This window comes from Diadema antillarum, unplaced genomic scaffold (genome assembly GCF_040938485.1).
Source record: "Diadema antillarum isolate AM-2024a unplaced genomic scaffold, OU_Dant_1.0 seq00000112_RagTag, whole genome shotgun sequence".
Classification (NCBI taxonomy): domain Eukaryota; kingdom Metazoa; phylum Echinodermata; class Echinoidea; order Diadematoida; family Diadematidae; genus Diadema; species Diadema antillarum.
In genome coordinates, this window is record NW_027271196.1 from 475,675 (window position 1) to 483,873 (window position 8,199).

The 8,199-nt window shown below is 37.6% G+C and overlaps 1 long non-coding RNA gene across 1 annotated transcript; it reads left to right on the forward strand.

Annotated features, from left to right (window-relative positions):
• Positions 1 to 5,242: 5,242 nt before the first annotated feature.
• Positions 5,243 to 7,823, forward strand: LOC139727019 (uncharacterized). Its single transcript, XR_011710728.1, has 3 exons — positions 5,243 to 5,555; positions 6,746 to 6,893; positions 7,679 to 7,823. It is a non-coding gene; the product is annotated as an uncharacterized lncRNA (long non-coding RNA).
• The last annotated feature ends 376 nt before the right edge of the window (positions 7,824 to 8,199 follow it).

An 8,199-nucleotide genomic window follows, 5' to 3' on the forward strand; every position in this document is an offset into this window, starting at 1 on the left:
GTGTGGACACAAAAAGTCACAAACACCAATGATAAATAAAGCAGTGTTTTGAATATCATGGAATTCATTTCAGTCGTACATTTGTTGATAGAATGTTTTAAACCTGTTTTAATTAATAGCACAATACATCAGAATTGCAAGTACACTGGATCAGAAATGTCATTACAACACTAAATACCAGTATTAAGATGGTCATTTTCCCTTGGCATCTGTAGTGGAAAGAAAAAGCAAATGTATTTCTGCATGCATAAAGTTTCATTTCAAGTATGGTACATATATCTATTTGTTTGAAAATGCACGGAGTGCAGGCAAGACATACACTTGGGACCTGGTCTCTCATAACACAGCTACCACAGTGATATTTTATTTCATAAATTGGATATAGAAAATAGTAAAGCCCTCTCTCGTTACCTTTCTCAGAATTACCGGACGAGAAACACATATTACTTTCATTTTGACAATCCTCGAAAAAATAGTAAGATATCAAATAGTAAGGACCTCCCTCATCGCCTTGCTAAAAAAACCCGGACGAGAAACTACTTTCTTTTTTTACTTGGCCTAAGCAGCCGGCGCCGGCCTCGCTTGTTTCTGTGTGAGCGAGCGGCGGCGTGCTACGTGGATCACTGACTCGTGCGTCGACTACGAGCCGCGCAGGCCTACGTTAGTGCAGTCGAGCCGTAGGGCGCTCCATACATGATTGACTCCACTGTCAGTGTAAGCATCGCTTTCGGAAAGTTATGATGCTAACCTTAGAAACCATATACTCACTTTATTCTTGCCTTTACCGATCCAGCGTTACAAACAATCAAACAGTTTATAGTGTGAGAATAAAAAGTTTCGGATAAAATTTACCAACGATATGAGCCACCATTCATCATCCGTCGTGCGTGAGACGTGCGTGTGTGTACGGTGTGCATGTGTGTGTGTGTGTGTGGTTACTATCGATCGATATACGTCCGTCGGTGATATCGCGATATTATGAGCGGCGATGAAGAATCGTTCATTTTTTCATCTACGATAGATGTGGATTTCATACATTCGCGGAGGTGGGTAGAAGCTGCACCCCTACCAAACTTTTTTTTTCTTTTTGCTAAGAAAACATAATGAAACAAAACCAAAAGAATTCTCATGAGGGTTCTGCCCGAGAACTGGGGCCGGTCTTATAAAGACTTGTGATAGAAATCAATCACAAGTTTCTTGTGAGCTGCAATGCAAGTTGGCGATTGATTTGGGGACTTGTGATTGATTTAACAGGGCCCTGGAAGGGGAGGCCTTGGGGGAGGACGGAGAATATTATTTCACCCGTCATCCAAGTGCAACTACCGGTACTCAGTATTCCCCCTACAATACACGCTAAAAATAAATAGATAAATAGATGGATAAATTAATAAAAGAATCAAAAAATAACAAAATTGATACATTGATTAATAAATAAATGAATAAATAAATAAATAAATAAATAATGCAGTGGCACCTGGTTAGCAAGCAAACAGTAGGCCTTTGAGATAATATGAAGAGTTTTTATAGCCAAATTAGCTGCAATTACAGAATTACTATGTCTCTCATTAAAGCATGGTAGTCATTAGGGCCTATGTTTCATTGAATTATCTAAAAATAATGGCAACACATACATTGTACACTGGGATTCCCATGACGATCAGCAATAACTGGGCCTTCAAAAGCTACACTCTACTGAGAGCGTGTTCTAATAATTTGTGTTGTAAAGATGACTAGTGCACAATAACACACAAATACATCTGCATTTCATTCAAATAGATCCGATTTTATTCATAACCAATCAAAAAAATAAGGTGATGAAGGCCTACCGATATTTCAAAAGTGCAGTTATATATGCAGAGAAGATTGTACAGATTCCACTGGAATCCCTGTGTGTAGTGTTTCCCAAAAAACCTCTTGTGACTTTTAAAGGACACTTTAACACACATGAGGATTTAGTGAATGCAGCAATACTAGTATAACACATTATCAGCGAAAGTTTGAGGAAAATCAGACAATCCGTTCAAAGGTTATGAATTTTTAAAGTTTTTACACAGTCACTGCTGGATCAGAAGACTACTAAAGTGTATGACGTCACATGCGTAGAATAAAATGATAATAATAATAATAGTGGCTATTTCTCGTATAGCGCACAGGTCCACTTTTCAGTGCTCATGGCGCTTCAAAAATGAAAAGATATCATATATTTACATGCATATATATATTCAAACATTTCAACAAATAAGGAAATGGTAAACAAAAACAATATACCAAATAAAGAATACAACATATACCAATTAAAAATACAATATTGATCCAATATTAATGACATACAGCAATTACAGTCCTCAGTATGAAAGGAACAGATAAGTTTTAAGTTTGGATTTGAATGACTCTGTCGATGACAGTTCCCTTAACTGAAGAGGTAACTGATTCCACAATTTTGGTCCCATAACGGAAAAAGCACGATCACCATGTGTATGTTTTACTCTGGGTGTTTGAAGTAAGAATGCATCCGATGATGAACGTAGCCTTCGTGTCGGAATGTATTTTCGAACAGAATTACTTATGTATATTGGGGAAAAAGAATGAACTGAATGATACTAATAACAGAATCTTGAAAATAATCCTTTTTTCTACAGGTAACCAATGTAAGGAATGGAGAACTGGTGACATGGAATCAAACTTATTAGTAAAAGTTAACAATCGGGCAGCAGAATTTTGCAACCGTTGAAGTTTTGTGACATCTTTTTTTGAAAGATTACACAACAATGAATTCGAAAAATCCAACCGAGAAGAAATCAAAGCATGAATAAGTATCTCAGCTGCAGATTTAGACAAATATTTCCTTATGAAACTTAAATTACGCAACTGATATCGAACATTCCGCTGAATATGAGTTACACGACTTCTGAAATGACATTTCCTGATCAAATATGACACCTAAATTACGGGCTGTTTTCGACGGAGTAATGCAAGTGCTACCGATGTTGACATGACATGACTGATAATCAACTTTGCTTAACATATGCTTTGATCCCAATAACAGAAACTCAGATTTATCATCATTTAGTTTAAGGCCATTGGATGTAAGCCAGATTTTCAGGTCTTGCAAGCATGCTTCGAGTTTTGCAATGGCAGATGACGATGAAGACACAGTGGGTTTAAAAGACAAAATATAGTTGTATATCATCCGCATAACAATGATAACTAATACAATGCTAGCAAATACTTCACTAATTGGTTGCATATACAGAGAAAAAAGCGGCGGGCCTCCAACAGAACCTTGAGGTACACCAAACTTTGTCATAGTTTTACAAGAGGTAGAATCACTAATTCTGACATAATGAGATCGATCACATAAGTAGGATATAAACCAATCAAGAACAGTTCCTTTGATGCCCAAATATCTCAGTCGTTGAATCAGAATAGCATGATCGACTGTGTCAAAAGCTGAGCTCATATCAAGCATGATAAGAGCAGTGATGTTACCACTATCTAATTCTCTGAACACAATATCTGATAAGTTGACTAACAGTGTTTCTACACTATGACCAGGCTTGTACGCAGATTGAAATGAATCAAGCAATTCATTATCTTGCAGATACATTGTCAGTTGTGAGAAAACAACCTTTTCAAGCAATTTACTTAAATAAGGTAAATTTGAAATTGGGCGGTAATTTTTTAGACACTCCTGATCTAAGCCTGCTTTTTTCAAAGTTGGATGAATGACTGCTTTTTTTACACACCTGTGGAACTACACCTAATCTCAGGCTAGCATTTATGATTCTTGTGATAACGGGTGCTAAAACTCTGCCACACTTCTTAACCAAATCTGTTGGGATTGGATCAAGTTCACATGATTTGTTAGGTGAGTTCTTAATAAGCTTTTCTATCCTAACAGTGACAGACTGAAACTCACTCAATTCTGACTTGACTTCACATACAATGTCATTTGGCTGTTCACAACGAGTTGGGAAACTCCGTTGGATTGCCACAATTTTATCAATGAAATATTGATTAAAACAATTGGCTAACTCAACTTGATCACCATGAGTGAGGTGTTCTGGGAGATCGCTGTTTTCGGTAAAGGAGATCGCTGTTTTCGGTAAAGTAAAGCATTAGCAACTTTGTACAACTTCTTTGCATCTTTCCCACAATCCGTAACCTTTTTTGAATGATATTGTAACTTAGCATCTTTAATCAAGGCATTTACACATCGCCTTTGCGCATGATACATCTGCTTGTGAATCTCCAGTTTTGTGGAACTTGACTTCCTTTCTAACTGTCTGCGAAGCAGTTTTGCTTGAGCTATTTCTGGGGTATACCATTCAGTATTGGGGTGTATTGTGACCTTGATTCGTTTCTCAGGTGCCAACTTATCAAGGAATGATGTTAAAAGGAAAATATAAAGAGAATTCCACAAAATTTCATTTTTTGAAAAAAGTACACATTCCCTTGACTCGCTACTGACATAATGCTAAGGGTAATATTACTCCCCCTGCCTTCTGAAAGAGACAAGTCAAGTGCTCTATTATTATACGAGAAAACTGAAAATATGTTGAATTTTCCTTATACTTTCCTTATTATCCTTCAATGCGTGTGACATCACAAGCTGTAGTAGTCTTCTCATCCAGCAATGGAGGCACTGAAACTTCAAAAATTCATAACTTTTGAACAGATAGTCCAATTTTCCTCAAACTTTCACTGATGTGATCTACTGATATTGCTGCATTCTCTCAGTCCTTATGTATGAGAAGGTAGACTTTCCCATTAAGTACATGTAACTGCTGTTACTGAACTCATGATATGAATATAGAGTAATGCACACCATCTCCCTATTCACATCACATATGGGCCGAATGCATAAACGCTAGCAATTGCTTGTGCTAGCCTTTTACTCGAATCCGTATGCATGAAAACAAGCAATTGCTTGCGAGCAGAAGCTTTTGCTGGCAAGAACAAGCAATTACTTGCTGCCCGCAAGCAATTGCTTAGAGACCAAGCGTTTGCTTAAAAACGTATGCATAAACATACCTTTTGCTTGTTCTTGCTAGCAGGCGCGCCGGAAGCAGTTTTGGATTGGGGGGGGGGGGGGGGGGGGGGGGGGGGGGCAAACATTGGAGGGGGCTCAAGATTAGACCATGCATATGTTACACAATATATATATATATATATATATATATATATATATATACACACACACACGCACACACATCTAATATATCGTCGGTGTTTTCACGAAGTGGCACGACCGGCCAAAATCGAGTAAATTTTCGATTTTAAGATTTTTGCATATTATGATAGTAAATACCGAGATCTACAACCTGACAAATTTTTGAACCTCAATCTCAAATAATTACGTAATAATAACGACCGTGTCACTTCGTGAAAACTTCGACTGGTCGGTCTACGATTTTCACGAAGTGGCACGATCGCGGGTTGACGGTGCGTATGCGCCGGACGTCATCATAAATCATTCATCTGCCAAACGTCCTCGTACGCGCGCGTCTAAAATGGCTGCGCCCAGAGCAACGGAAGCTAGACAGATGAAATCGGTAAAGTTGCATTTCGCTCTGTATTGACACTTTAATTGTTCATTTTTCACATTCTTGAATGTAGATTTATGAATGAGGAATTAGAATATCAAAACAGCGTAAATATGTATTCTTGCAGATCACATTGACTTCGTTTGGCGCTGTCCTAGGTTCGTTATCTACGTGTGCAGTCCCACATCTATTATTCGGTGTAAGTGGAGAATAGGCAGGGAAAGTGATTCGAACTAAAGTCAAATGAACACGTCTCACATTTGCATCGAATCTTAAACGCACTAACTGGTGATATATTGTGAAGTTTTATTGTTTCCTGTATTACGAGCTCAAATATGTAATGCAACGACCTACTTCCCAGGTGGCAGGTAGACTGATTTAACTCTCTTATCTTACTTGATTATGTCTGAATCTTCCAGGAATTTAGATCCATTTAAGGGAGTCTATATCTAGGTCTACAACTTCAACATCTAATTAAGATAGTTAACAGTGTTACAATGTTAATAGTGTTCTTGACCTGTCCAGGTTACCTGTCCAGGTAACTCTAAAAGTGACGTTATTCCACTGACTACCTTTGAATTCTCAATGAAAAAAAAAAAAGATTTTAGAGTTACTTCTGCTAAAAGTCTAACGTTAAATCAGGGAGGTCCTCTTCCCACCTCCCTGTCTAAATTCAGGCGTTACCAACAACAATGGAGACTTTGATAATGTTGTCGAGAATACCGTAACAGCAAATTTGATTTGGATAGACAACAAGCAAAATGCAACGTTTATGCTCAGCACCTGAATTCATAAATTGTTCTATCATGCTATATTATGAGCCTAAAAGCCTCAATGTGGTCGTATTGGCCTATACGTGGCAAGTACTTTTGCCTTAGTTTGCAATTTTTCGTTTTGTTTGTTTTGATTTTCTACAATCTATGGTTCTTTGAAACACAAGGGGTTTTTTTTTGGGGGGGGGGGGGTTGGAGGCTGGGGATTTGGAGCTGGGCAAATTGTAAAATTAAACCAAAGAGATGTTCATTGTTCATAAACTTCAGATTCTGGTAAGCCGTAGAATATAGACCTGAAAGGGATTGGGGGGGGGGGGGCAGTGTGATGTTCTGCAAATCTGTGCATCAATTTTATGATCTTACAGAACTGGTAGTGATGGAGTTTCATGTGACTGATATCTTTCATTCATCTTCCATTACAAACAGATATTGAGGCCTTTGTGTGGACAACCCAACAACTTGCAGACTGGAATGAAATGAGTGCTGTCCTTCGATGATGGGCTACTTTACAGTATTGTACTCCATACCGCATTCCTGCAGATTTCTCCTATCATCTCAAGCTTGAACAAGACCTGTAAGTTACATTGCTATCTGTCAAGGATTTAGAGTAAATTAGACAGACCAGTGTGTAATAGACAGTGCAGGCACACTACTAGTAATAATAATATTACTAATATGATTTGCCACATACTAAAATAATTGTTTTGATTACCTTTGAATTCTCCATAAAAAAAAAATGATTTTAGAGTTACTTCTGCTAAAAGTCTAACGTTAAATCAGGGAGGTCCTCTTCCCACCTTCCTGTCTAATTGAGGCGTTACCAACAACAATGAAGAGTTTGATAATGTTGTCAAGAATACCGTACCAGCAAATTTGATTTGGAATAATGGATAGACAACATGAAAAAAAAAAAAAAAAAAACTCCTGTGCAACGTTTATGCTCAGCACATGAATTCATAAATTGTTCTATCATGCTATATTATGAGCCTAAAAGCCTCAATGTAGACGTAATTGGCCTATACGTGGCAAGTACTTTTGCCTTAGTTGGCGATTTTTCATTTTGTTTGTTTTGATTTTCTACAATCTATGGTTCTTTGAAACACAGAGGGTTTTTTTTTTGGGGGGGGGGGGATGGAGGCTAGGAATTCAGAGCTAGGCAAATTGTAAAATTAAACCAGAGAGACGTTCATAAACTTCAGATTCTGGTAAGCTGTAGAATATAGACCTGAAAGGGATGGGGGGGGGGGGGGGCAGTGTGATGTTTTGCAAATCTGTGCATCAATTTTATGATCTTACAGAACTGGTAGTGATGGAGTTTCATGTGACTGACATCTTTTATTCATCTTCCATTACAAACAGATATTGAGGCATTTGTGTGGACAACCCAACAACTTGCAGACTGGAATGAAATGAGTGCTGTCCTTCGATGATGGGCTACTTTACAGTATTGTACTCCATACCACATTCCTGCAGATTTCTCCTATCATCTCAAGCTTGAACAAGAACCGTAAGTTACATTGCTATCTGTCAAGGACTTAGAGTAAATTAGACAGACCAGTGTGTAATAGACAGTGCAGGCACACTACTAGTAATAATAATATTCCTAATATGATTTGCCACATACTGAAATAATTGTTTTGTCTTAGGGCAAGTCCAAGATAAGGTCACCTCAGAAGGCAAAATTTCATCTTTGCTCAATATTGACATATTTGGTATCATTTTGAAGCTTATGAGTTGAAGTTTTGATTTCCATGGAGGAAAAAATTATATTACGTAAATTTATGCAAATTTCAAGGGCTTCATTTGCATAAATGTAAAACACAGCGTTACGTATGGGACATTTATAAAAATTCATATTTATCCAAAGGAAAGCAAATGAT